The sequence below is a fragment of the Pristiophorus japonicus genome, chromosome 2, assembly GCF_044704955.1.
Source record: "Pristiophorus japonicus isolate sPriJap1 chromosome 2, sPriJap1.hap1, whole genome shotgun sequence".
Lineage (NCBI taxonomy): Eukaryota > Metazoa > Chordata > Chondrichthyes > Pristiophoridae > Pristiophorus > Pristiophorus japonicus.
In genome coordinates this window covers 148,695,707-148,721,915 of record NC_091978.1, presented here as the reverse complement: position 1 = coordinate 148,721,915, position 26,209 = coordinate 148,695,707, and the positions used below count along the sequence as shown (strand labels likewise).

At 44.3% G+C, this 26,209-nt stretch overlaps 1 protein-coding gene across 2 annotated transcripts in view; it reads right to left on the bottom strand.

Annotated features, from left to right (window-relative positions):
* Positions 1-26,209, bottom strand: part of dlc1 (DLC1 Rho GTPase activating protein) — a 696,855-nt gene that overhangs the window by 187,171 nt on the left and 483,475 nt on the right. Inside the window, exon 1 of one of the 2 annotated variants that reach the window (XM_070869827.1) lies at positions 5,028-5,087. The exons of the other annotated variant lie outside the window; for it this stretch is intronic. The gene's annotated coding sequence lies outside the window, so the exon portion shown is untranslated. Of the gene's footprint in view, positions 1-5,027; positions 5,088-26,209 lie in introns of those variants that run through there. 2 annotated transcript variants of the gene reach the window in all.

Genomic DNA, 26,209 nt, shown 5'->3' with positions numbered 1-26,209 from the left:
GAAGGACCTGATATTCCATTCCTGAACTCCAATTGAGGGGGTGGAAGATGCATGTGTGTGGATTTTTTTAACGTGTGGTGACCGTTGCACATCAGCCACCACATGTATTAAATAGCACGAGTGGAATTAGTAAATTATTTATTTACAAAATCTTACAGGGATATAAAAGTTCTTATTTTCTAAACAGTATTTCAAATTGTTCACTCTTACTGCCTTTGTTTAGTACCAATTGGGAAAAAAAGAACTAGCTTCTGCCTTTGTATTACAATGAACAGTCTGCCGCCAACCCCCATCCCCAGCCCAGTTAACAAGAGGAAACAGAAGTTTGGCACGTGCAGACAGCCTCACAGGCTAGTGTGACCACATCCGTGAACTGCCTAGGGTTTATGTTGCCATGCCGGCACCACACTGGCACCACAGAACTGTTTTGGAGACTGTCTATGTTCCTTCTGTTGGAAACAAACTCTGTTCTGCCTCAATCCCTCGCCAATTCAAACATTTTCTGAAGTGCTTACTTTGTTTATCAAGTGTTTAGCACAAGCAGTCAAGTGAACACTGTCTTTAGTTAGTGTGGTAGTGAAAAGGTAAATAGAGAGATCTGCCCATGTCAATGCACATACAATCCCCAGGCCCTTTTTAAGCAATCTAAGTAACCAGCACTATTCAGAAGTAAGGTAGTTCGGGGGAAATAAGAATACCTCAGCTTTACAAAAGGGGGACAAAACCAGTAATGCTTTGGCTGGACCAGCTGTAATAATAGTTTAATTCAAGTCTTGAAACATTTCCTAACTTTAAAGTAACTTGATCTTTCCTTTGTCCTTAACTATATTTTGACAGCTTTAGGACAGCGAAAATAAACGTACAATTCCATTTACAGTCATTCAAAAGTCAGCTAAATGTTGTGTTGTACTTGCACTGTTTTAGACACATTTCGATGCATTTAGAACACAATCAACCCAGAGACTAATGAACCAGCAATAACCTCCTTCCCACTAAATAAGGAAAATTTACAAATCTTTCATTTCAGGCCCCATTTTCAGATTTCTGGGCAAAGTCACTTCACTCCGCATACGTGCCAACCTGAAAAACAGCAGAAGCTGACTAACAGCTCAAAAAGTCTACAGTCCCATAAAAGCTGACAGTCCTTTATGGCCAGAAATATAAGCATATGACAGGTGAAACCAAATAATTAGACTCGAGTTGCTTTATTTAATTTAGGTATACATAGCTTTTCTTCAGTCATATTAGAAGACATATCAGTACATAAAAGCCAGAATGTGGAATATAGCATGAATCCTACCAGCGGGAAATATAATATATATATAGTTCCACTTTATTGGTCATTTTCCAATATTTTGGAGTTTATCATAGGTCAGCTGATCCATTCTTCCCCTCCACTATGGAGAGCTCCTTTCACAATTCTCCAAGGTAGGTATGTCATCTGGAGGCCCACCTTAGCAAATACTCTCCTTACCAGTACCAAGTTACATCCTAAATAAACTGCACTTTGTTTTAAAAAAAACACTCCTTTGCCCACATCCGATCCTACTCCCCTATCACCGCTGTCCTCAACCACCTCTACTCAGATAGCACTTTGAGGGTGACCTTTAACCTCTCCCATCCAGCGGAAACTGAGCGGGTGGGCAGTTAAAATCTCCCACGTCAGTTACCCACCTTGGTGCTGCCAAGTGCTGACCCATTGGGATTTTCATCGCAGGCGGCAAAGGCACCCACCTGAAGCCAATGGGGTTCTTTTTAACATGTATGTCGGGTTTTGATATAAACCAATAGGAGAGATACTGGGTGGATATATATTTCCCGTTGGTAGGATTCCCCCTATATTCCACATTCTGACCTTTGTGTACATATAGGTTTCTTGCCTTCCAATATGACTGAAGGAAAGTTGGGTATACCTAAAGTAGGGGCCTTTGTCTTAACTTGTTCAGATTGTGTGAAGTCTGTAAATAAGTTACATAGCTGGAATATTTATTTTAAATAAGAAGAAATTTCCTTCTGCTGCAACTGGTCTGTCCTTCACTGTGGCTGGACAAGTAGCCCCGACATCTGATCTCGAAGCCAGTTGTTGTAGGGGTGGGTGTCCGGTCATGGCAGGAGAATCCCATTACAGTGAGGAGTCCACTCACCATAGGGGGAGAGACCGGTCACAGTGGAGGAGGGATTATTTAAAAAAGTTCGTCGAGCCGTGACCTAAGCAAACCTGTGTTACTTAAAATAAATACTCAGCTGCTGGGAAACCATTTTAAGAAATACCCATGACCACTCATACCGGACCACCCTGCTTCAGCTGCCCATCGCATATCAAGCAGTCATGGTGCCCCTCCCAACCCACCCCCCATGCCCACTGGTGACACACCCCCAAGAAAATGCCCAGCACCAGAATTTTGTCAGCAGGACCACTCAACCCCTCTCTCAGTACTCCCACACTCAGCAAACACCCCTCACAAAGATGTCATAGCCTGAAAATACTCTCCCAATCCTACCAGGCCCTGGTACCCACTTCTCCCTGCTCCCAAACATTGCAATGGCCTTCAGTGCTTCAACATTGTACAATCCCCCACCCCAACCCATTCTCCCAGACCCTTGTACATCGCTCAGTGTTACCACACTTCATGACACTTGATGCCAAATCCCAAGATCTAGACCTTCCAACATTACCAACACACAAACAATCCTAGTTTCTCCCTTATTGGTTTATATAGGGGTAGATTTTTGTCTTCACGGCCTGGGCTGTAATTAGGTGGAGCGGATTGCTCACCAATTGTAGAAGCCAACTGATTTTCATTCCATTGAAATCAAGTGCGCAGCCTACTCAGACAGACTACTGCCCAGGTGGTGAAGACAAAACTCTCCCCCATAATTACTACAGCCTAACTCCAATCGAACTGTAATTTAGAATATATTCCCTCAATTCTCCTCTGTATAAGAACATAAGAACATAAGAAATAGGAACAGGAGTAGGCCATACAGCCCCTCGAGCCTGCTCTGCCATTCAATAAGATCATGGCTGATCTGATCATGGACTCAGCTCCACTTCCCTGCCCACTCCCCATAACCCTTTACTCCCTTGTTGCTCAAAAATCTGTCTATCTCTGCCTTAAATATATTCACTGACCCAGACTCCACAGCTCTGTGGGGCAGAGAATTCCACAGATTTACAATCCTCTGAAAGAAGAAATTCCTCCTCACCTTAGTTTTAAATGGGCGGCCCCTTATTCTGAGACTTTGTCCCTCAGGGACTCTCCTGCTCTTAAATTCTTATGTTCTTATGTTCTTAAATTTCGGGCCACTATTTCAGACGGATGAGCTTCCACTTGAAATATATTTCCCACAGCAGCAACAAAAACTTGCATTTATATCGGGCCTGTAATGTAGTAAAATGTCTCAAGACACTTCATAGGAGTGTTATTAAACAGAATTTGACACTGAACCACCTAAGGAGGTATTAGGACAGGGTCAAAAGCTTGGCCAAAGAGTTAGGTTTTAAGGAGCATTTTATAAAGGAAGAGATAGAGATATGGAGAGGTTTAGGGAGGAAATTCCAGAGCTTAGGGCCAGTGCAGCTGAAGGCACGGTCGCCAACATTGGAGCGATTAAAATTGCGGATGTACTAGAGGCTAGAATTGGAAGAGCGCAGAGATATTGGAGTGTTGTAGGGCTGGAGGAGGTTACAGAGATAGGGAGGGGCAAGTCCACGGAGAGATTTGAAAACATTGATGAGAATTTTAAAATCAAGGTGCTGCTGGGCAGAGAGTCAATATAGGTCAGCAACTCTCGGGAGATGGGGCTTTATGTAAGTTAAGATGGGTGAACGGGAACAGTCGGAGGGAATTATCGACTGCACCGTTGCATTCTGAGCATGTGCCATTGTTGGAATTTCCCAGCATGCACCAGTAGGTATGTTTCTGAATGTTATCTCCTTACTGTGTGACACAATTTCCATGTTTATTTTGTTGAAAATGATGTGGAAACCACCTGATGATTTTTAAAATGCAAAACGCAGGCAATCTTTAACATTTAAAGTATTATCAAATGCATATTTTTCTTTTTATGATCCTGGAACATTTGAGATTTTTTTCTTAAAAGACAAATACATTGAATTTTGAAATGTTTTAGTTAAGCAGGTCAAGCTACTTGCATCACTTATGGTTTATCTGTTATTTTTGAGAAGATAATTATTTCACCTGCATTATCCAATATTAACCATTGTAATCTATTACAACTGTGTTAGTTGGAGAATACTGCATTGTCGACAAAGACAGGAATAAAGTGCATTTCACACTTAAACCGGGTTCAGTGCGGCATAACCCTGAACCTAAGTGTCGGTATGCTCAATTGCTTGAACTGGTCAGGGGATGCGTCAGCCCAGGTTCTCCTGGGCCTTCCATCCTCTCAATTTTGTCAGATTCTGGTACCTCTTCATTGCTCCCAGACTCCAGGATTCCTCTTGCCAATACCCTGAATCCTAGGATTCCCGTCAATGCTGCCAGATTTTAGCTCCCTTCAATGTTATTCCCTCTGAATCCTGCTGGACCCTGGAATCTGACTCCCGTGTTCTCCTGGACTCTGGTATCGCATTCCCCAGTGGTTCCTGACTGCAGGAATCCCTTCAAGTACTACCAAACCTTGGGACTCTCCAAGAACTCAGAGACTCAAAAACCTACCATTCCGTGCTCCGTGACTCCAGGGACTCCTTCCCCATTCTTACAATCATTAGGACACCCTTCCCCTTGCCCCGAGCTTATGGAAAGTCCTCCCCAATGCTTCAAGTCCCCAGGACCTCAGCCCTGTGCTCCAGATACAAGTTGCCCCACCTTCCCAATATGACCAGACCCAGATTTCCCCTGTACTACAAGAGCTGGTACTTCCTTCCCTGTGTGACCAGACTCTGGCACCCAAGATGGGATGCCAGGCTGCCAACACCCATCGCCATAATTGTCGGCCCGACCCCAATCTTTGTTTTGCTCTCTAACATTTTTAAAAAGTTAGAATTTTAAGAGCTTACTCACTTCCTTGCTTGCTGTCTGTGAGAATTCTGCCTTTTGATTGGCTGCTCAGACACCTTGTTTCCGTCACAGCAGCTCGCACTAGGGAATTCCCACTATAAGTCGTTGATTTCAATTGAAAGTCAAAAAACTCAAAGTTCTTGACACAGAGACGCGAGATTCTTGATCGAAGCTTACTTCGGGGCCAACACCGAACGCCTTCGCTTCCACAGCTGACAGCAAATTCCGGGTCCTTGTCTTTGTATCTCTTCCACTCTTTGGGCCCAAGTTTCCACATGATTCGCGCCTGATTTTTAGGAGCAACTGGTGGAGAACGGACTATTTTAGAAATCGCAATTCTCCACATTTTTTTTTCTGCAGTTCTAGTCAGGTAGAACAGTTCTAGTTTAGAACAGAATTTTTTCTTCAAAAGGGGGTGTGTCCGGCCACTGACGCCTGATTTGAAAGTTTCCACAGTGAAAATGTACTCCAAACTAAAGTAGAATGGAGCCAGTGAAGATTTTTGTAGAACTGAAAAAACCTGTTCTACACATTAAAAAATCAGGCGCAGGTTACAAATTAGGCGCCCAGAACAAGGTGAGGGGGGGGAAGGGAACTCATTAAATTCGACAATAAATCCTTATTTATACTTCTACAAATATTATACAAATAAATCCAACCTGAATAAACATTTATAAGCTAAGAAAAGATTAAATAAACCATCTTCCTACCTGTGTGAAAGTGCTTCAGCCAGGGAGAATTCTGCAGCCGTTCGTGCCGCTGAGCGGGAGGGGGTGGGGGAGAAAGCCGTTCGTGTCGAGGGGGGGAGAGAGAGAGAGAGAGAGAGAGGGAGAGAGAGAGAGGGGGGGGAGGGAGGGAGAGAGAGGGGGGGGAGGGAGAGAGAGAGAGAGAGGGGGGGGAGGGAGAGAGAGAGAGAGAGGGGGGGGAGGGAGAGAGAGAGAGAGAGAGGGAGGGAGGGAGAGGGGGAGGAGGGGGAGGGAGGGAGAGGGGGAGGAGGGGGAGGGAGGGAGGGAGAGGGGGAGGAGAGGGAGGGAGGGAGAGGGGGAGGAGAGGGGGGGAGGAGAGGGGGGGAGGAGAGGGAGAGAGGGAGGGGGGGGGAGGGAGGGGAGGGAGGGAGAGAGAGAGAGAGGGGAGGGAGGGAGAGAGAGAGCGGGCGGGGGGTGTGGGGGGGAGAGAGAGGGGGGTGCGGGTCGGGTCGGGGAACAGGAGCGCGGGTCGGGTCGGGTCAGTCGGGGGCGGGGGGTAGCGGGTGTCGGGTCTCGGGTCGGGGCGGGGGGGGGGAGCGGGTGTCGGGTCGGGGTGGGCGGGGGGGGAGTGGGTGTCGGGTCTCGGGTCGGGGCGGGGGGGGGGAGCGGGTGTCAAGTCGGGTCTGGTCGGCGGGGGGCAGGGGGGAGCGGGTGTCTGGTCGGCGGGGGGGGGGGGGGCGGGGAGCGGGTGTCGGGTCTTGTCGGGGGCGGGGAGCAGGAGCTGGCCGTGGGAGGAGCCTCATTCACGCAGCCCCAGTGAGGCCATTCAGCCAGGGCTAGGGGCTGCGTGCTTCGGGCCCCTCCCACACAGTTCGGCGCCTGGAGCTACTGCACTTGCGTGCCGACTGTAGCGCGCATGTGCAGAGGTCTCGGCACTGTTTTCAGCGCCGGGACCTGGCTCCGCCCCCCCCACAGCTCGTGCTGGCTGCGCCGAGAGCCAGAGGACCTGTAAGTAGGTGGAGAATACCGAGGATTTTTTTAGGCGCCGTTTTAGGCGCGAAAAACGGGCGCCCAGCTCGGAGGGGGGCCCGTTTTTTTTCTTGTGGAACCTTGGGCCCTTTGTATCTATCTGTGTTTGACTCTTCCACGTGTGCTCTTTCCTTCTTTTCACTCTCCCTCTTTCTCTCTTTCCTTTCACTCTCCGGTTTCTTTCTCGTTGAACTGTTGCTCCCAATTAAAATAGTTTTCATTGTTAAACAGGAAAAAAATGATCTGTGTCTGTTGCCATAGTTGGCTTTAGTATCTTGGATGTGGGAGGGAGAAAGTTGTGATTGCACTAGAGGTGGTACAGAGGAAATTTACGAGGATGTTGCCTGGACTGGAGAATGTTAGCTATGAGGAAAGATTGAGTAGCCTGGGTTTGTTTTCTTTGGAACAGAGGAGGTTAAGGGGAGACTTAATTGAGGGCTATAAAATTATGAGGGGCCTGAAGAGTGGATAGGCCGGAACTATTTCCCTTAGCAGAAGGGTCAACAACCAGTGGGCATAGATTTAAAGTAATTGGTGGGAGATTTAGAGGCGATTTGAGGAGACATTTGTTCATCCAGAGGGTGGTGGGGGGCTGGAACTCACTGTCTGAAAGGGTAGCAGAGGCAGAAACCCTCACATTTTTAAAAAGCACTTGGATATGCACTTGAAGTGCTGTAACCTACAGGGCTATGGACCAAGAGCTGGAAAGTGGGATTAGGCTGGATAGCTTTTTGTCGGCCGGCACAGACACGATGGGCTGAATGACCTCCTGTGCTGTAAATTGCTCTGATTTCTGTTGTTGATTGCTTTCTGGTTAAAGTGCTTGTGTGTAGATGCCAGCTTCAGATAGGATTAGCCTTGGCTATAGTGATTGCCACAGCCACAGGCTGCAGTGGGCACTGCAGAGGATCTCCTGGACTAGTTTAGATCACCTAGCTGGGTCAGAGAGGAATTTCCCAGATTTTTTTTCCCAAATTGGCCTGGGTTTTTGATCCGTTTTTTTGCCTCTCCCAAGGGATCACATGGTTTCAGGTAGGGCGCAGTGCATATGGTGTGATGCACAAGATATCGCAATTGTGTGGGACAGAGGCGATGGTCAAGACGGTCTTTACATGTCCGTCATTGTTCGTATGTTCGTAAAATAACCTGCTGATGGTCAATGTCCACGCTTACACTTAGTCAAGATACTGGAGGAGATGCAACCTTGGAAGTGCAACCTTGCACGAGATGACAAGTTAGGGGGAAGGAATCTGGTAGCTGGAGCGGAGGGTGCAGGTGACAACCCAGCATGAGATGTCATCTTCAAGGGAAGAGTTATGGCATGCAGGCTGGAGCGTAATGGACAGACAGCATCCGATACCACAGCCTATTGTTTGTCCTTTGGGATTTAAAGTAACCGGGGGGAGGTTTAGCGGAGATATGAGGGGAAATTTCTTCACCCAGAGGGTGGTGGGGGTCTGTAACTCACTGCCTGAAAGGGTGGTAGAGGCAGTAAGTTTCACCACATTTAAAAAATACTTGGATGTGCACTTAAAGTGCCGTAACCTACAGGGCTATGGACCTAGAGCTGGAAAGTGCGATTAGCCTGGGTAGCTCTTGGTTGGCCGGCGCAGACACAATGGGCCGAAATGGCCTCCTTCCGTGCTGTAAATTTCTATGATTCTATAACCTGGCAGTCGGCCAACAAAAAAAATAACATGGCGGCTGCGGCAGCGCGCCCTCCCCTTTAAGGGCGGCCACGCCGCCAAACCACAGAGAGTGTATCGACAGCAAATGCTGTCGGGGGCACTGGCCTCCGGCGGGGCTGCTCCCGCGGGGCAATTCCAGGAAAGGGGCAATTTCCTGAGGGACAATTTCGCGAAGGGGTCCCCACCAGTTGGTAAGGGGTCAGCGCATGCACGCTGCGGCGGGAAAACTGGTGGAGCGGTCCCGGACACCGCTGCAAAACTCAGGAAGGGCAATTTCCAAAATGGCTACCTCTCCGCGGAGACTCGGTGGCCATTCCACACCGACCCATGACTGCCACTTTCAAGCGGCCAGATGCTTTATCGGAAGGGGCAATTTCGGCCCCGACAACGAGCTTGATTAGTTGCATCTGGGGCAGCCAAGAAAGGCAGTGGGGGGGGCGGGGAGGGGGTGTGGAGGAGATCTCTTTGAAGACATTTTTGAAAATAATAGGATAGGTGAATTGAACCGATTCAGCTCCCTTCGGTGGATTAAGATTTAAATTCCCCTTTGGTTGCCCATAGCTGAACACCAGGGATAAATAGGCATAAATGACAGGAGATATATGAATGATATATCCCTATCATTTGGTTCTCATGTGAGTGGATATATTATATGCCTGATGTCATTTTCAGTGGAAATGACATCAGGAGCAGGGAGCAGGTGAAGTGGCTCCCAAAGAATTTTCTGCCACATTCCAGTTAAATTGCTCGAGTTTTCTGGGCTAGCGCTTAACCGGGAAATACTGTCCAACATCTGCTGCCTGCTTTAGTTCGAAATAGATAATGTCAGTAATGCCCATGGAATCTTTTCTGATATGTATGCCACAGTTTTTTAGTAAAGAAAGTACTTCCATTTATATAGCACTTTTCATGATCACAGGCCATCTCAAAGTGCTTGACAGTCAAAGTAGTTTTGAAGTGTAGTCAATGTTGTAATGTGTGGAAACAATTGTGCACAAACAGCAAGGTTCCACAAACAGCAATGCGATAAATGACCAGATAATCTGTTTTTAGTTGTGTTGGTTGAGGGATAAATGTTGGGCAGGACACCAGGAAAACTTCCCTGCTCTTCTTCAAAGTTTTGTGATAGGCCATTCTGTCCCTCAAACCTGTTCCGACATTCAATTGGACCATAGCTGATCTGTACATCAACTGCATTCACCCACCCTTGCTCCAGATTCCTTGATACCATTACCTAACAAAAGGCTATCAACCTCAGTCTTGAAAATTGTAGCTGACCCAGCATCCACAGCCATTTGGGGGAGAGAGAGTTCCAGATTTTCACTTTCCTTTGTCTGATAAATTTGGCATGGGCGATACTGTGTACCATTATGTAATTTGGCTAGACCAAGCTATTTTTTATAAAAATTAAGAACTTCAAAGAATACAGCACAGAACAAAGAGACGTGCAATCGTTTGAAGTCAAATTTATAAGGACCAAATCAGTAGCTGGATTAAGGTGTTCCATCAATATTAGGTTAGTTTATGCAGATAACCAGGTCTCTTTTGTGGTGACTAAACTCCTTTCCTAGTTTGTTGCCTATTTAATCAGTAATCATTTGTGTGCCATTTGAGGATTTAGGCACTGGCCCAGAATATTTAGGTGAAAGGTTATTCGTTAGCAAATTCAGTGCTCTTTGGGCCCATGAGGAGTGTTCATTTTGATACTGTTTGAGCTTTGATAATCTCTGGGCTATATTGAAATGATACACAGTCCAATAAAAATCAAAACACAACAATAATTTGTCATTCAAAAGGAGATATCTGCATTGTAGTCTCAAAAAGTGTAATGACAATTTAAAATTGTAAATTTCCAAGAGTTTGCCAGTGTGTTATAAGAAAAGGACTTGCTCAAAAATGCTTTGACCTGACATAAGGACATGGAAGTTCACAAACATATGAAACGGATTGAAATGTATTCCTGTACTGTTCCGGTCTGTTCTACTGCTCTTATTCATGAACTTTGAAACTTTTGTGTTCTCAAGGAAGTGCCATACTGACTACTTGGCACCAAACGCAACCTCGGTGAGATCTTAACAACATTCACTAATTAGAAAGGCTGTTCCCAGACAGATTTTCTTTCCCAATGTTCGTCAAGACAGGGATTCAGTCTTTGATCTCACAAATACCTCATTTGAAAAAACAGTGTCTTCGACAGTCACTCGTCAAAGGTTCTAATTTTTATTAATCTCGCCTTCTATTCTAAGGTTCTGACATAACAACAGATGCATATAAGTTTACGTGAACTAAATTTGTCAGACAGGACATTAAGTTATGAAATCTAGTGGATATCAAAGTAATATAAAAAGCAATGCTTGTTAATATGTTAATTTCATTAATAATTATTCTATTGGTTATTGAATATTGAGCATTCATATATACCAATTATGCAAGGGCTGTAATTACTTTTCTGCACTGCATCCAAAAATAATAGAAGATAGAGCATTCCACTCCAGGCTGTTGAACTAACAGAGGTCGTGTTTCAAACATCCTCTGCATTATTTATGACCTGACTTTTTTTTTACAATTTAACACACTGATAATTTTTCTTTCAACTTGGAAAACATGTTGTTTCTTTGAGACTAAATGTCCCTTACTTCTCAAAGGAAAAGGACTAAATTATTCGAGTTGATACCACTTTCTGGTAAATTGGCCCAGCAGCCACCGAGTCGAATTGAAGGTATTCAAAAGCCAAGCAAGTCCAATGTAATTTTAATAGCACAGGTACGTACAACATATCCCATTCTCTGAGTTATTATTTCATACTGATTACAGGTAAATCAAGTAATTCAATAAACAATTAGAAAAGAACTCTCAAAGAGTGCCTGTCTCTTTAAGAATCATCCTGTATCATCTTCTTCATATTTTATAGAGTATTAGATAATAATAAGGTAGATTAGAAAATAGAGACGAGTGACTCTTTTCAATTTTTATTTCAACTTAAAGCAAGCAACAGAAAATACAATTATAGCAAAACACTGGGGTAGATTTTCACCTTCACCGCCTGGGCAGTACATTGGTGGAGTGGATTGCCTGCCCATAGTGGGGTAAAGAGAACAGGTGGTGGCTTCATGGACAAGACGAGTTTGTAGATGGCACAATGGAATCAGAGTGGGGTGGAGCACGTTTTGGAAGAGGGAAGCAGCAAAAGATCACAGTCAAGGCGGAGACACTGTCTCTTCAATATTGGGCAGATGAAGATGATGGTTGACCAGGGAAGTAAGTTAGAGTTGATTTTACTCTCCAAAATAACTTTATAGTAGACAAATTTAGCCGGGGAGAGGGAAAAATGTCAAATCTTGAGATGCTCAAGCCACATCAACCAAGCCAGTTAAATGGCAGGTTTCACAGAGCTCTCCATTTGTAGATTGTCACAAATGTGACTACTTTAGCATGAGGAGCGAGAAAGGAATAAACTTGGCTTAGACAGACAATAGAGGAGCAGAATTCTGAAGAAGTGGGTCAAGTGATAAAAGGGTATAATGTTCAGAAAGGAGGAAGAAACATCATCTGTAGGTCTTGCAGTTACTTACATAGAATCATAGAAATTTACAGCACAGAAGGAAGCCTTTCGACCCATCCTGTCTGTGCCCGACAGTTCAGATATGACGGGGCCGAAATTGCCCCTTCCATAAGCTCCATTAGCCCCTCCAAGAGGCGGGAATGGAGCGGAGAGGCCCTACCGACTGGGGGCAGACGGAGAGGCCCCCGGGCTGGAAGTGGCGGGAACTGGTTTCCGGTCTGCCTGCTTTCCCGCCACGTCGGGCATGCGCCGACCCCTTACCGACCGGCGGCGACCCCCTTTCTGACCCCCACGGGGAATTGCCCTGCGGGAGCGGTGCCGCTCCCATTCGGTGCCACTGACAGCTTTTTCTGTTGGGAAGCTGTGTGTATCTGGGCAGCATATCTGCCCTTAAAGGGGAGGGCGCACTGCTGCAGTCGCCATATTAATTTTTTTGTCAGCTGACTGCCAGATCTGGTCGACAATTATACCCCTGGGTTCAGCCGGGCTGCCTCTTGGGTGCCAGGCCACAAGCCCGGTCGAAACCCTCCCTGGTGGCCCAGTGTTTGCCACTAAAGTGGCTGCAGAGTTGTCAGCGGCCCTTCCCTTTAACTGAAGGGGAAGGACGTTGTGACGCGTCAGCAACGGCCGCTCCGACCCGCCCGCACTTCCGCCCCGATGATATGACCATCCGCCCTGCTCCAAAAAAACCCACAAAGACCTGAATTTCTCTGGATTGTCCGCCCCGTGCATTGGGGCAGATGAAACCCTTCGAAATCGGTAAGTGCGCCCCATTTCGGGCAGAGGGCAATTTCGGGCCCAACATTTCTCCCATTCTTCTCCATATTTATTGGCCCTTAATGTTTGATTTTGTGTGTGTGGAAACTAAGCAACTCCTTTACAAGACTGAACAATGATGCACTAGAAAATGGGCCATGTATATATTCTGCAGTTCACTTTTCTGGAATCTTTCTGATCATATTTATGTGTAAGTTGTTAAAAGAGACAGCATTTGGGTAACTAATAATAATGTTTGCATTTACATAGCACCTTGTATTGAAACATCTCCAAGCAGTTAATATAATGAATTACTTGTAAATTGGGGTGACTGTTGCGATGTAGGCAACCTCTCATGAGAATGTGTAAAGTACACGGTAAGCTGTTCTAAACAGTTAGTGATTGAATTCTGATCAGTGTTCTAACTGATGTCATGATTACTTGCTCAGGAATCAGAGCACACTCTAGAGCTCTGCATTTACTCCATGGTATGTTGACTCTCTTATGTTTGGAGGCTGCTCCCACACCTTACAAAAGAAAACACTGACAATATTGTTTCTGGAATTTCATGAGACCATTACTACAACTTTATCTGCAGAAATATTTGTGTGGGTAAGACAGCTGAGGCCAACAAGCAGGCAATACTCTTTGAACTACATACTGTATTAACACTCAAAATTAATGTCATTTCTAATCATTGACAAGAACATTTTAATCGCATTAAAATGACCAATTTTATCATCAAACAGACAAAAGAGTATTTTTTCTCAAAACTTAATCTCTCTTATCCTGATATAAATATTGACTCAGGAGGATAGCTTTGATCCTTCGAATGGTAATGTATTTTTGCCATTTTCTTTGACCTCAGTTGGGTTGGTGTTGAAGAATTTCCCATTCCCATTCCCATTTAAAATGGTACTAGCAGCCATGCCATCTTTGAGGGGCTTATTGGTGAAAAGATTGGTGTAAAGTGTGCTTTAATAGAGGTACACATCTAATATTTAACCTAATTTAGGCTGATAAATTTAAAGTCAGATGTGTACTGTTATATATCGCTGTACACAACCTCTTTGTATTGATAGCTTTGAAGCCGTTCTTTTGAATGTTCTAATATTCAAAAGAACATTAATCTTTCTATTTTGCTTCTACCTTTCCTCTTGTTCTTGTCTCTATACATCCTTCCTTCTGGCAAGAGGGCAGCATGGTGGAGACTAAGCAAAGAAACACAGGTAGTTCTTAAAGAGATCAGTGTCTTGGATTGACCCCAAAAGGAGACCTCCTTGTTCCATGTCAATCTACTCCATACTCTGGTGCATTAAATAGATGCATACAGGGCTGCATGGAGGTGCCTTGCAATAGGAAATTTTGAAACTAAGGCCCTAAAAATCTAGGGGATGAAATTCCCCTGTTCTGCACCTCCTGTCAGTGCCTCCAAGGGTGATGCTAACAGAGCGTGAAAGTGCTTTCACCCGGAGGGGGCGCTAATGGCTCCCGCAGAATTAGGCGGGAGTTAGCGGAGGCGCGCACACGGTAGCGCCGCGTCCCCTCCGGTAGTGCCACGGGCCACTGCACCTCCGGTGATGATGTCATTGTTGTGCGTGGCGACTGGTTTTTGCCCTGCGGCGGAAATTGGCAGGATGTGAACCAGGCAGGGCGAACCTTAAAGGGGAGGTGTGCTGCACCGCGCGCTGCTTTCTTGTTTTTTTCCCGATTCACCGGTCAAGCCGATTGCCGCTCCTTTCTCTGGGTCTGGGCCACCATCGTGCAGCCCCGCACTCCATTTCAGTGCCGGGCTGTGGCCACAGCACCCCTTCGTCCTGGTGGCCCAGTGGAGGCCTTCAGATAACCTGCAGAGTTTGCAACATCCCTCCCCTTTAATGGGAGGGGCGTTGAAACGAGTCAGTGCTACGCGGTGAAGCCACGTAGCGCTGTCGAACCTGCCCCAAAGGGAAGTGGAGTGCGTGGCATTGCGCTCCACTGCTTGTGAGGGGTGGTAACCGTAATTTTGCAGCCGGGGCGGGATTTCTGCGCTGGGCGGAGGAAGTCCCGTCCTTCAAACGGGACATAACCAAATTTTGCCCCCTAAAGTCTTCTTGGTGAATGTGGGATGAATTTGTGAGGGAAGAGGCCGATATCAGGGTGGGACCCAGTTATGACAGCTCTCCAGTCACTTTGTGCAGAATTGGAGTTTCAGCAGGGTAGTGGCAGGGCCAAAGGAAGGTGTTCTAACTGCACACCTGCATGAAGCATGCATACAAGTACTTTCGAGCTGGTAGAGGTTGGCTCCATCAAATTTGGAAAGTGATCAACTGCTGTAAGGAAATCTATCTTACTGGAGAACTTTGAAAGATGCTGCATTATTTGGTGGGACCTGCCTACAATTGTTTCTTCAGTGGTTAGCCATTGTTCCAATTTCCACCCCTGCCCCCCCGCTCCCCGCCCCCCAACCTCTGTCCCCACCCCACCAGTCCCCCCACCACATCTGCTGCTTTTGGAATGGGTCCTTTACCACTTTATTTAAATTGCCTGACCCTGAGAATTCTAACAAGGCCAGGTCCGCGAATGGCCGTCGGGAGTGTTGGCTTTTGGGGCCATACTTCAAGATAAAGAAAAAATTAAACTATTGCCATTCAGTTATGGTATTCTTCAAAGGTACCTGTACAACACTGCTGTAACATTGAATGGTTGTGGGTATCACTCTCTCACAGGCACCCAATGAGTAACTGTGCATCCCAGTTCATGACTAAATTTGCACATAATTCCAATGCCTTCCTATTGAACAGGTATTGCTTGAGCACCTAAGGAGAATAAGAACATAAGAACATAAAAAATAGGAGCAGGAATAGGCCATTTGGCCCCTCAAGCCTGCTCCGTCATTCAATAAGATCATGGCTGATCTGATCATGGACTCAGCTCCACTTCCCTGCCCACTCCCCATAACCCTTTAATCCTTTATCGCTCAAAAATCTGTCTGTCTCCGTCTTAAATATATTCAATGACCCAGCGTCCACAGCTCTCTGGGGCAGAGAATTCCATAGATTTACAACCCTCTGAGAGAAGAAATTCCTCCTCATCTCAGTTTTAAATGGGCGGCCCCTTATTCTGAGACTTTGTCCCCTAGTTTTAGTTTCCCCTATGAGTGGAAATATCCTCCCTGCATCCACCTTGTCGAGTCCCCTTATTATCTTATATGTTTCGATAAGATCACCTCTCATTCTTCTGAACTCCAATGTGTATAGGCCCAACCTACTAAACCTATCTTCATAATTCAACCCCCTGATCTGCCAAATCATCCTAGTGAACCTTCTCTGAACAGCCTCCAATGCAAGTATATCCTTCCTTAAATACGGAGACCAAAACTGTATGCAGTACTCCAGTTGTGGCCTCACCAATACACTGTACAGTTGTAGCAGGACTTCTCTGCTTTTATACTCTAGCCCCCTTGCAATAAAGGTCAACATTCCATTTGCCTTCCTGATTACTTGCTGTACCTGCAAGTGAGCTGAATTGACAAGCCATTGAGAGGAACTAAGGAGACTTCAGGAGCAAATGGTCTATACTTAAGTAGATCTTTGCCTGTGAATCTAAGGTAGATTTTCCAAGTCCTCGCCTTTGTTCGCTGCAGGAAAGGACTCAGTAAATCTACCCTTCTCTGTTGTTGTGATAGTTTATGGAGAATCACCTTCTTGTCTTGGTCAAAGGCTTTTGATTCAATGTATTGCCTGAGATCATGAAAAATTGTTGAAATTAAGAGGAGACATCAGCTAAGATTGTATCTAATTCACATTTCCGGTTCATACCTAAGTTAAGTAACACTTTAATGATCATCTCCTGTTATATAAATACAAGTTGTTGTTGTTGCTCATAGCAGAATGGGCATTAAAAATAAATCAGCCTAGGCTCCCTTTATCAATATTATTTGTTCAGCCAGCCAGAAACATTTACCAGTGGATGTCAGATGAGGACAGAATTGATTTTGGCTACAATGCCCCTCCCTTCATGGTCCAATGTTTTCTGTTGCCGCTCACTGTTTAGATACAAGGGAGAAGAAGAAACAAGAAACAGATCTCATTCTGTATGAGTTGCAAGAGAGTGGCTGGAACCCATGGAACTGTACCTCCACATGTTTTGGCACCTTCAGGATAGGAAGAAATGTTGCTTGTCTGAACGCACATGTCAAATTTCTGTAAGAGATGCCATCACTCAGCTATCTGACAGATATAGGTAGTTATCCAGGTATGACTCACAAAACTTGTTTTTCATTAATGTGGAAAAATACACCAATTCCTCATTTTTCCATCTCTAAATCTGTTAGTGATGCTATAAGGTTCTGCAACATGATGAAACGCAGACTGTAACTTCAGCTGTAAGACTTTCTCATTCTATCAGTGATTTTCACACAGTTCTGCTTTCTGTATGACTGTTTTCATTCACATCATTCTTGGCATTTGTTATCAATAACCTTTCCCCTTCACAGCTGCATTGGTTTTCCTGTACACCCCCACAGTCCTTTGCAGCATTTAACACCTCCGCTAAACTCTGGCAAAATATTATGGGAAAAATATGTGATTTCAGTTCTTTTTTTGTCACAGTAGCTCTTCAGCAGCCCAACTGCCAAATTTGATGTGTAAAACTGAGCTGAGCCTTATGTTTATGTACTTTTGAATCCCCAAATTAGGTGTTAAAATTTTGGAGATGGTGAGGCTGAAATTGCCCCCCGACTAAGAGTAGGCACATTCACCGTTTGTGAAGATTTTTCTCCGCCCCAATCCATGGGGTGGAGAATCAAGCAATATTCAAATCTTGTTTTTTTTTTTCTGGTCGAGGCGATGTCGGGTCGTCAGCGGGGCGGAAGTGCCGTTGAATCGGGTTGGCCATCGCTGACGCGTCACAATGTTCCTCCCCTTCAGTTAAGGGGGAGGGCCACTGCAAATTCTGCACTGAGTTTAGTTTGTCCCACTGAGCAACCAGGGAGGGTTTGGTCTGCCGGCCAGGCACACAAAGCTTCCCAGCGGCCGCACTGCTCCTGCGGGGCAATTTCCTTGCGGGATGGAAAGGGGTCACTGCCAGTTGGTAAGAGGGTCGGCACGTGCCCGACGGGGCAGCATCACGGGCGGCGCAGAAACCCGTTCCTGGTACTCCCGGCCCAGGGCCAATTTTGGATAGGTTGGCCCATCCATCTGCCTCCGGTCGGTGAGGTCTATCCGCTCCATTACTGCCTCTTAGAGGCGGTAGTGAGCCTGAAGGGTGGAGGGTTGGAAATTTTGGCCCCTTTAACCTGCTATTGGGGCACAGAGGATAATGTTTCAGAATGTGGGTCACGGGTACATAACTGCTCTCCAGAAACAGTTAGACCCTAAGCTGTTTCCATCCTTGTTTTTCCTGAGCTGGCCTATTGGACCTCATTGCCCAGAATGAACCAAACTTTAGATACGGAACAAAAAACTTCAATTGGAAAACCACTAGTTTCTGCCAACATCACTCATGACTTCTTTTCCAAAAGTTTTATAGATGTATAAAGAAGCCATTAAAGCAATATAAATCTCATAAGGCTTACAGAGAAATGTAACATTGTCAGAAATCATGTAGCCAAGAGTTTAAAAAAAATAATCTTTATTGGTTAAAAATGTTAAAGTCAAGCTACTCATCATAAGTGCTTTACTTTCCAAATGCTGATTGTTACCTTTCTTAATGGTATGTTTTATTTCAACATTTGATTATCAAAGTTTAAAGAATAATGTCAGAACAGCCATCTAAATGCTTGCTTCATAAACAGTTTAAAGCCCACTCTGTTGATGGTTTCAGACAAGTTAAACTCTGCCAGCAGATAGTCTTGCCACAAAAGTAGGCTCCATTACCAAGGAACAGAACTCATCCTGGGAAGCTGCCTTGCCAGGATAAACTCTGCTCCCAGTTTAAGGTTTGTCACTTGGATAAGCACTGATATCAGGATAAGCCTCATCATCACAGGAAGCCTTGTCATCATGGTAAGCCTCAACCACCAGGTTGAGCTGTGTTTCTAAGACAAATCTTGCCCCTGGGGTAAGTTCTGTTACTAAAGTATGCATTGACATCAAGGTAAGCTTTGTCACTAGCTAAGCCTTGCTGTCAATGAAAGTTATTCGTCCAAGGTATGTCCCTCCACCAAGGTAAGCTCTTCGTTGACTCCATTCTGACAATTATACTGAAAATATTATTTTTGCAATGATTTTTGGGATGGTTTAATTTTAATTTTCAATTAAAGTTAAACCATTTTAAAGGAGCTGGTATGATCATTGATGCAATTACATCATGGCACCAATCATGTCACTCCACACACCTCTAAGAGACAGCAATGGCCAACTAACAATTCAGCTTGAATCCCATGAGATTCAATACATGCTCATTACACTAAAAAGTGAGATGTGGAATCCCGAGGTGGCCTCAAGTTTACTTTGGCTTAGGTTATGCAGAGAGTTAACTGCGTTGACATTAGACGTCATTTAATTACCAAGCCAAGTGTTTGGCCAATATAATTCTATGTATGTGCATACTTTTCATGAGAAGTTTCAAATAAAAACAGGAATCAAGGCTGACCTCCTCCTCACAGACTGCACATTCTGTAAGATCACATCACTTTCCCTGCTAATGATAAATATTAGAGATCAGTTACACTGGCATCAGGCCAGGAAGAAATTTCTCTCTTGCTGTTTTAATAATACTCATTTATTAAGAACGTCTAGTCCACAAACAGAGGAATGGCAATGGCAATGAGAACTCAACTAAAACACAGAGATCCAGCAACATCTGGAAGTCATCATTCCTGTGAAATGCCTTCCACTGATGCAATGAAGTCCTCCAGATGTTAACAAAACCATAGCTGTTTTAATTAGAAAATAGCCTTAAACACAGCAAGGCAGAACTCCCTCTTATAACATGGATGCATGAGAAATCAATTTTTTCTTTTAAAATTTAAGCCTTTTTTTCTAGCAACAAAATAGAATGGATGTTCATTGCTTTTTTGTAAGATCTCGTTGAAAGAAATAAAAAACTTTTTATAGTAACTTTCACCTTTCTCAGATACATCTCGAAGGGCTTCACTTCAATTTTGCTGTTATGTGAGTAAACAGCAGCCATTTTCCCATAGTTAACTGCGATGATATAAATGATTACCTAATCTATTTTTGGTGATGGGTTGATGGTGGCATGCTAACCAGGACACCACATGAACTCTGCTGATCTTTAAATAGTGCATGGGTAAACCCATCAGACCTCAGCCTCCCATATCATCCAAAGGACAGCAATTCCAACATTGCAGCCCTCTCTCAGTATTGCACTAGAATATCAGTATTGCACTAGAATATCAGTATAGATCATGCACTCTTATAAGGGGTTATGAAGAGCGGGCAGGGAAGTGGACCTGAGTCCATGATTGGATCAGCCATGATCGTATTAAATGGTGGAGCAGGCTCGAGGAGCCATATGGCCTACTCCTGCTCTTATTTCTTATATTCTTATGTTCTCAAGTCCTAGAATGGATTTCAACCCTCAAATTTCTGATCCACAGCTGAGAGTGCTATCAACAGAGCCAAGCAGACACTGAAACTATGAAAGCATTGCCTACATAATGAATATCACTACATTTTTGGGACATTTCCAGGATATTATAAATGCAAAATAAAAGGTTATTTTTTTGCCTTTTCCAGAAGGCTACATGGTTCCAGGGGGAAGGGAGGGAGTGGTGGAGGAGGGGGCGCGGGCAGCGGAGGGAGGAAGCATTTAGTCATGATGCTCCAGCCATCATGGTGTGCGGCAGGCTTGGTAAACCAGCTGATCTTTTCCAGCCTGTCAATTCCATATTTTCATAGAATATAAAAAACGATTCAGTAAAAATGTCTTTTAGTTTTATACACTGTTATTTTCTACAGGTGCATTAACCTGTATCTCTCTTTATTTAACTGATTGATTGGCCTACTATGTGTACCTTTCTCTGTCCTTTTATTTCTTAATTCCCTACATTCCATGATTTTGATCTCCTGTTTCCTTTTCTTTTGCTTTTGGGCGAGGAGTGTCACTGGCAGTATTTATTGCCCATATCTGGCTGCCCTAAGGGTACTTAAGAGTCATCCTTGTAGTGTGGGATTGGTGTCACAAGTAAGGGTGAGAGATGCCGTTCCCTGAAAAGACATCAGCGAGTCAGTTGGATTTTTATGATAATTTGACAAGTAATTTTCTGGTGCTTGCTCACAATTCAATTTCACAACTTACTGTGGCAGAACTTCAACTCATGTGCCAGGAATTTCCTTGAAGTTTACGGCAAAGTTACTGAACAGGAGAAGCCCCAAAGAAATTCCTGACGTAATCTCTGTGTTACTAATCTACTACAATAGCCACTATGTTTTCACTTATTTTGGTGTACACTGTTTTCTTCTATTCCATTGCAGATTTTTCCATGTCATCTATCCCTACATTTTTCTTTACATGGTTCTATTCTGTCCTACATTCTCTCATATCTTAACCTGCCTTGTATATCATATGCATTTTATATTAGCATTTTCTACTATTAAGTACTGGTATTCTTAATGCCTTTTCTCAGCAGATTGTTTCTTGCATTATATATTTCTACTCCTCCCGTAAAGGCACTAGAAAAATGTTGCCAATATTAAAACTAACAGCATAAAAGGTTATTTCCAAAATTGTAATGCAAAGAACTTGTTTTCTTTACCATTGTAACAACTTACTCCTGCTCTTCAGAAAACCGTCACTTATGTTGAGGTACATGAATACTAGCCAGCCACCCGCCAATACTCTGCCCAAGTAACCATTATTCATGTGTGAACCTATACAGTGATTTTTTTTTTTAGGTAGGCTATTAATTGTGGAGGGTATCACAGCCGAACATGATCTGTCCACACCCAGCATCCGCACGTTTGCACTTTTCAGTGGGGTTATTGGACAGTGACTCCCCCTGATTTTTCTCTTTGTTAGTCCAGGGCACTAAGACTAGTTATAGAATCCCACTGATACCTTAGCTGAGGCCGTGGAGTCACTACAGGTTAAGGAGCAAACCCAGGATTATCCTAGTCCATATAGCTTAGTTGTATCCTGGGCAATATATTTTCAACTGAGGTATTCGGGGAACTACCTTCCTGTACTCATTAAAGGATCTATTTTTCCTATGGAATGAATATGAACATTAAAAGTGCAAATAAAGAGTTACCATATATATAAAACCAAAGGACATGGCTAACAAGCAAAAAGAAATACTTGAACTTATATAGCGCTTTTCACGATGTCCAACATAGCTTGTATGCTGACAGGGTTCGAAGTAGGGCAGTCAGCAATAAAGATTAATATAACAACTTTTAAAACCAAGCAATTAGAATGACATACTGCCAGGAATTCAAATACAAGTGGCATACTCTCTTCTATTGGTACCTCCTTAGGAATGTCTACGAAAACTGAGACTCCAGAACCAAGTCACCTGCAGACCAAGTGAGAAATACCATTTGAAACAAAACCATATTTCATAAGTTGGCTGGTGACCCCACTTCATTTTATCACATTTCTGAGAGATGCAGGATTAGGTCTTTATATCTTAAATTCTACAAAAGTGCTTGGTTGTCACATACCAAGTGTAATCTATGCCCTATCACTCCTGAAAAACCTGCCACTCCTGTGTACTGGTTACATAGATCTCGATTTTCATCGATTTGTCAAAATCTCTACACCTTCCAAAAGAAACTCCGGTTTTGTGCAAATGTCACATACGGCCACACACTCAACAGGACATCTGTCCTTACATATTTTTAAAATCTAATATCTGGCTGGGAATTAAGCGCAAGATGATAAGGGGCTTCCTATTTTTCGTTGTGGAAAGAACAACCACGATATCAGGTGATTTCAATCTCATGCTGGTTTTGCAAATAAGTTGTGCCACATGTTTCTGAATTAAATTTCGTAAGTGCATTACAGGAACATTTGGACAGCGAGTGACAGTAAAGTCCAATTCCTTGTTATTCAGGGTGCTGGGTTATCTGAATCATCATTGTTTTCCTGGCATTCCTTCAGTCTGAGCTGCTATAATACCACTGTTGGGAATGGTAGCATAGTGGTTATGGACTAGTAATCCCGAGGCTTGGACTAATGATCTGGAAACATGAGTTCAAATCCCACCAGGGCAGCTGGGGGAATTTAAATGCAGTTAATTTTAAAAATCTGAAATTTTAAAAAAAAGCTCGTATCAGGCCATGAAACTACCAGATTGTTGTTAAATTAGGGAAGGAAATCTGCCATCCTTACCTGGTCTTGTATGTGACTCCAGACCCGCAGTGTGATTGACTCTTAACTGCCCTCTAAAATGGCCAAGCAAGCCACTCAGTTGTACCAAACCACTACAAAAAGAACAACGGTTCTTCTCGAGGGCAATTAGGGATGGACAATAAATGCTGGCCTTGCTAGCAATGCCCACATCCTATGAACAAATAAATATAAAAAAACGGAAAGCATTTTGGGATTGTCAAAATGGCTGGCACCGACAACTAATTTTACACAACTAGTATAAACGCCACATGGTGTCAGCCGATGTGGATTTTTACTTATCACTTGATTATTTGTTCTCAATCTTGGTGTCCTATTTGAGCTGAGCTTGAAATTCAACATCCTATCCAGTTCCAAGACTGTTCACTTCCATCTCCGCAAACATGGCCTCCCTCCTCCCCTACCTCAGCTACTCTGTTGCTCTAACAGTTTATATGTGCCTGTCACCTGCAAACTTGATTACTCTAGCATTCTCCTTGCTGGTCTCCCTTTCTCCACCATTCATAACCTACAACATATCCAGAACTCTGCTGCGTGTACACCAAGAGGGAAATTTTAACCCCAAAAAAACGGGCCGGCTTAAGTCGAATGGGAGGTTAAGGTGTTAAAAATCTGAATCAGGACTCGAACCTGTCTCCAACCCACTCACTTCCGGTTTTAATGGAGGCAGGACGCCTGGGGCTGGGGGAGGGGGGGGGCATGGGGGACAGGGGGAGGGCAACCAACCAACAACTCATTCCCAGGAGGTGGGTTGGCAATTTAAATATTAAAATGAAGATTCGTGCTTCATATTGATCCACCATTTCAAATTTAACTCTGGCGGGCCGGGTTTTCCGGGCTTCGGGAAACCAGCTGGCTAAAGGAAGGCGAGAACTGTTGGATCCAGAAGGCAAGTGCCTTTCCATTTACCTGCTGGATCCAGCATACCTGCCTCCTCAATCCCCTATGATCAGACAAACCCTCCCGTCTCTTCAGATCTCCGCCTGACTTCCCTCACAAGGCCTCTGACCTCACCTCTGATCTCAAACCCCTCCCCGAGGTCTCCAATCTCACCACCCCCAGCCTCTGACTCCCCCGGCCTTGAGTCCAGCCCAGTCTCCTTCCACCCCCACCCCTGCCCCATTCAGAAAGGTGACAACCCTGAATGAATATGACTACTTACAGTATCTAGAAGTGATTAAAATAACAGTCTAATTGTGATAAATAGATGCAAACCAGTTGGCTGATGAGATCCAGTGTAACATACCATTAAACAATATTATGCAAAGCGCTTTCTGTAAAGTTTTTCCAGGCGTGGCTCCTTTAAATCGAGTATAATTACACGTGCACGTTGCACATTGTAATCAGAGAATTCCCCTTCACAGCTGCATGTTGATTGCAGCTGAGCCCCAGGCACTGGGGTCAAATCACTGTGTGACCAAAAAATAGAGGTCAAATCTCATTACATCTGCTGCATGTGCAAATCTGTTGTATTTTGTTAGAGATTGTGACCAACACCAGCAATGCTCACTGTAGCAGTATCTAAACTGGTGGAGGGATCAGCTTAATTCAACATTCAGGAAGGATAGAATAAAAGGAAAAGGAGGTGGGGTGGCATTGCTGGTTAAAGAGGAGATTAATGCAATAGTTACGAAAGACATTAGCTTGGATGATGTGGAATCTGTATGGGTAGAGCTGCAGAACACCAAAGGGCAAAAAACGTTAGTGGGAGTTGTGTACAGACCTCCAAACAGTAGTAGTGATGTTGGGGAGGGCATCAAACAGGAAATTAGGAGTGCATGCAATAAAGGTGCAGCAGTTATAATGGGTGACTTTAATATGCACATAGATTGGGCTAGCCAAACTGGAAGCAATACAGTGGAGGAGGATTTCCTAGAGTGCATATGGGATGGTTTTCTAGACCAATATTTCGAGGAACCAACTAGGGGGGGAGGCCATCTTAGACTGGGTGTTGTGTAATGAGAGAGGATTAATTAGCAATCTCGTTGTGCGAGGCCCCTTGGGGAAGAGTGACCATAATATGGTGGAATTCTGCATTAGGATGGAGAATGAAACAGTTAATTCAGAGACCATGATCCAGAACTTAAAGAAGGGTAACTTTGAAGGTATGAGGCGTGAATTGGATAGGATAGATTGGCGAATGATACTTAAGGGGTTGACTGTGGATGGGCAATGGCAGACATTTAGAGACCGCATGGATGAACTACAACAATTGTACATTCCTGTCTGGCGTAAAAATAAAAAAGGGAAGGTGGCTCAACCGTGGCTATCAAGGGAAATCAGGGAGAGTATTAAAGCCAAGGAAGTGGCATACAAATTGGCCAGAAATAGCAGCAAACCCGGGGACTGGGAAAAATTTAGAACTCAGCAGAGGAGGACGAAGGGTTTGATTAGGGCAGGGAAAATGGAGTACGAGAAGAAGCTTGCAGGGAACATTAAGACGGATTGCAAAAGTTTCTATAGATATGTAAAGAGAAAAAGGGTAGTAAAGACAAACGTAGGTCCCCTGCAGTCAGAATCAGGGGAAGTCATAACGGGGAGTAAAGAAATGGCAGACCAATTGAACAAGTACTTTGGTTTGGTATTCACTAAGGAGGACACAAACAACCTTCCGGATATAAAAGGGGTCAGAGGGTCTAGTAAGGAGGAGGAACTGAGGGAAATCCTTATTAGCCGGGAAATTGTGTTGGGGAAATTGATGGGATTGAAGGCCGATAAATCCCCAGGGCCTGATGGACTGCATCCCAGAGTACTTAAGGAGGTGGCCTTGGAAATAGCGGATGCATTGACAGTCATTTTCCAACATTCCATTGATTCTGGATCAGTTCGTATCGAGTGGAGGGTAGCCAATGTAACCCCATTTTTTAAAAAAGGAGGGAGAGAGAAAACAGGGAATTATAGACCAGTCAGCCTGACCTCAGTAGTGGGTAAAATGTTAGAATCAATTATTAAGGATGTCATAGCTGCTCATTTGGAAAGAGGTGACATGATAGGTCCAAGTCAGCATGGATTTGTGAAAGGGAAATCATGCTTGACAAATCTTCTGGAATTTTTTGAGGATGTTTTCAGTAGAGTGGACAAGGGAGAACCAGTTGATGTGGTATATTTGGACTTTCAGAAGGCTTTCGACAAGGTCCCACACAAGTGATTTATGTGCAAAGTTAA